This window comes from Belonocnema kinseyi, chromosome 6, assembly GCF_010883055.1.
Source record: "Belonocnema kinseyi isolate 2016_QV_RU_SX_M_011 chromosome 6, B_treatae_v1, whole genome shotgun sequence".
Lineage (NCBI taxonomy): Eukaryota > Metazoa > Arthropoda > Insecta > Hymenoptera > Cynipidae > Belonocnema > Belonocnema kinseyi.
In genome coordinates this window covers 118,850,708-118,855,201 of record NC_046662.1, presented here as the reverse complement: position 1 = coordinate 118,855,201, position 4,494 = coordinate 118,850,708, and positions in this window count along the sequence as shown.

Sequence of the window (4,494 nt, the reverse complement as noted above, 5' to 3'; positions counted from 1 at the left end):
GTATTGGATATTGTTGACAGATGACAATACGCCAATTAGCACAAATGGTAAGTTCCGACAGTGCCTACAAGTGTGCCTACTGGCCGCTAAATGGCAATACCCGTTTCATATGTATACACCTGGTATATATCAATCAAATGGCCATCACGGGTATATGGGCGAGTAGGGGCCGCCATGTTTCTATTAACTGATATTTCTAATGCATTGTGACTCTATTTCTCTCTGTTAGGGCATTTTCAAAATCCAAAAAGAACTAAAATGAACATTTTAAGCCAAACAACACATGATATGAAAAAAAGTCAAACGAAGAATAACTTTGCTTTTTGAAGGCCCTACAGGATTATTATAACAACTTTTTTTAATTTGGTCGAAAAGTTGAACATACCAAATTTGATTCTGCAAAAAAAATAAAAAATCCACAAATTCCATTTTTTGGTTACACTATGCAAAATACGAAAAAACATAAAAAAGCTGAAATTAGACGCACTGGAAAAAACTACAAATTCATAATGAACCACTTTTCAACACAAGTTACGAAAAAAATGAGAATGTTAAATTTTTTTGAAAAAACGACACAAAGTATACACTAAAATTAACAGACAAAAGTTGTTCGTCTGAAAAGATCTATCAATTTATTATCAATCATTTTTCGATAGGATGAGTAGATTTTTTTGCGTAAATAATAAGATTAAAAATAAAAAAATTAAATTTTTGAAAAAGCACAGACAAGACGAAAGGGGACATAGGCTCCTATATAGGACCCTATATAGGACCCTATATAGTTTCCTGTATTAGACCCTATGCAGATGCGCAGTAGCTTTTATTTAATCGTAAAAAACAACAATAAAAATAAAAAATTATAAGAACAAGGAAATAAGAATTAGTATGATTCAATTTTTATGCATATTATGAATTGTAATGATATACATTTATTGAAATGATACATGTTTCAGAGCAGCTTATAATACAATTTAAAGCAAAATAAGAAACAAATACAAAAATAATCATGATAAATACAATTTGCTTTTTATTTTGCAATTTTTTAATAGGTAATCCCAGGCATAGTTACATAAAAAATGTATTATAATTGATATAAAAGTGTTGTGTATAATGTAGAAAAGTTGACATGTTGGACAAAATCGAGTGCGTAGCACGAGCTACGTGATGAGAATGCGTTTGTTAAAGCCAAAAGAGCTTTAACAAAAGAGAGTTCAAAATCACAAAATTACAGTTGTCGGTCCATTCACCTTTGATTTTAAAAGGTCTGTGCCTGAATGCGGAAGAAATGCAAAGAACAAGTGTGGAGTGCGATTGCCACCAGTCCCGTGCCGTAGGTGCACTCAAACTCTTTTTTAACGAAAGAGAATTCACAATTACAAAATTACAGTGGTGGATGTTTTGAGTCTTAATTTTAAAATGTTTACGCAAGAATGTGCGAAAATATAAAGACCGAGTGCGTAGCGCGAGGTAAATACATAATCGAACGCGAACTGCGAGAACCAACAGTTGCGCGCCCTAGGCGCGCTCAAACTTGCGAGCGAAGGGTATAAGTGCATGGGTATAAGTGCTACTATTTTCATCAATTTTGTTTTCGAATGAAGATTTACTGCTTTTGACAATTATGAACTCTTTTGTTGCGTATTAATTTTTGTAGCCGAAAATCGATATTTTCGGGTTGCAAAAAATGTGCTTTACAGAATATTTGTATTTCGGCTTGAAGGTTCAATTACTCAGGTGAACTTTGAGATTTCTCGTGACTGAATTTTTTTTTAATTCGTCTTCTTCTTTTTAACACAGGTACCCGCCCAAAAATTTCGTTTCATTACCTCACGATATCAAAAGAGTGCCGAATCTTTCGTATACTTTTCTTTCAGTTTTGACAGATAACAACAAAATTAAAAACGAAATTGTCATAACATCATATTTTACCCGCCTGCCTTTTGATATTTGCATAAGATGCATAAGAATTGGAATAAACTATTTATTAAAATTACGCGTAATTAAAAAATTTCGTGACAATGACATTATTTTTAATAACGTAACATAAATCAAGTGAATATAGTTACGTTTTGGCAGTACGGAAACAGAACGAAAATCACGAATGTATTTTCTTTTGTGTCGGCCGTGTCCTTGTATAAAAAAAATTATTTTTTTTTTGTATAAAATTTCAAATTTTTTCGTGAAAATATCTACCATAACACTTTTTTGTGGAGAATTAATCCTTTTCCCTTGAAAATTGTATTGTTTTTTGTTTAATTTAAGTATTTTTTTACAGATTCATATGTTTCATTCCGCTTATAAAATTGCGCATAATTCGGATTTTACAAATATTACAATATTAAAATGGTGGTATGTGAATGTTCATGGAGAGGTAAAATGAAAGATTGCGCAAGGATCATATCTTATTATGTATGGAAACCATACAGTAACGTCATCCGTTACGTAATGTTAGTCATAGACATAGGAAAGGAGGGGACTAGCCGCAATGCTTCGTAAGTTGGGCGCGGAGATTGATTATCACTTACAAACGAGAGAGTATGTAAAAGCATTGGGAGTAAGTGAGAGAAGAACAGTCCTCTCTTTCGGCGACCTTCACCTTAATCCGGTAGCCACTAACACTTCTGTATGCACTAATAGGTACCCGAGATAACTCTTTTTTAATAGGTCAAGAAAAGGCCCTTGATTACAATTATCTTGGGTAGGTTTTTTAAATATGGGTCAATTTTTGTTCAAATAATTTTTTATAACAATTTTAGGATTTATTGAACAAAAAAATTATAAAATCATTTTTAACATGGCTGAAAAAAACAAAAATTACTTGCGTCTTGTATTTTTTTCGCGTGAGAAACCGTTTGCAATGTACAACATTATAAAAAAACTATTTTTTAACAAAATTGCCATATTTGCACAGTGTTAACTCAGAATCTACAATTCGGAAATTTTTTTAACTTGTACACTGTCTATATCAAGGATAGATCTCTTAAAAGGAAAAAGAAATCTTTTATTAATCTTTTATTAATCTATAAAGCAAAATAGAACTTTTCACCTTCGTGATATTTTCTTGTACGAGAAGCCTTTACGTATGTATGGCCTTATAAGCAATGTATTTTTTATAACCGCATGTAATAATCTTGAGTAGTACTTTCGATATCTGACCCTTATTGTGTATAACTATTGTCACGAGAGTGAAAAGTTTTTTTGTGCCATAGATAAATTAAAAAATTAAGAAAGAGTCTGTTTTCTTAATTCAGCGGTTTTGTTAGTAACAGTAGTTATAAACAATAAGAGTCGGATATCGAAAATGCTACCCAAGATAATTACATTTTCTGTGGTAAAATTAAGGGTAAAAAAAGGCGTTTTTGTTAATAACAATAGTTATAAACAATAAGGGAAAAATATCGAAAGTGCTTCCCAAGATAATAAAATTCTTTATGGTAAAATTAAACCTATAAAAAAGGTAATCGCTAATAACTTGAAAACTGTGACTCTTAGGGGAGGGTATGTTTATAAAAAATACATTGATTACAAGGCCATAAATAAATAATGGCTGTTCATACGAAAAAATATCAGGAGAATGGAAAGTTTTATTTTGTTTCATAGATCAATAAAATTTGAAAAAAATTGATTTTGTTAATTGAGCTTTTTCGTTAATAACAATAGTTATAAACAATAAATGTTAGATATCGAAAATGATACCCAATTATGTTTCGTTGTAAATTTACAAGAACCATTAATTATGTAAACAATTTTAATTTAAAAATTAAGAGCTTACCTTTTTTCTACGAGTGAATTTGTTCACGGAGTCAACTCACTCTTTTCCAGTGTCTTCGGAACGTGGGATTTTTCGGCCCCCACCACTCTCCCATCTGGGAGCGACACATTTAAACGTAGTGTGTCGGTGAGTCGGCTCTGTTAAATGCTACAAAGTCCAGCCTCATGTAAAGCCGAAAATGCACGAGCAGGAATCCGAGCTCTGCCGACCTCACGAATGACGATCTAGCTGCTCCTCAAATTTATTCAGGTTTTCAAATCCCGAGTTACCTTAGAACCATTAGGCTTCTTGCGAAGAGGCAAATATAATTGACATTATTTAAATAGATATAGGAGACAAGACTTTTGGGTCAAAAATGTTTTAAATTTAGTGCTGCATGCCTTAGTCATATTTTTAGTAAAGAATGGATTTTTAACAAATAAAAAACAAATTTTCGACAAAATAGTTAAATTTTCAAACTAAGAAATTACTTTTAAAAACACATTTTTTAACTTAAACATTGTAGTTTGTACTGAAGTTTGCAGTTGAAAACATTAATTTTTAAACTCAAATAAATGCGATTTTATCAATAAAAGAAATTAATTTTTATCTAAAACAAATTAATTTTTAAAGAAGAATAAATCTCCAACAAAGAAGATAAATTTATAACTAAAAAGAAAATTTTTCAAGAAAAAAAATGGTCAACAAAATTGTTCAATTTTCATCTATAAAAACGAATTTTT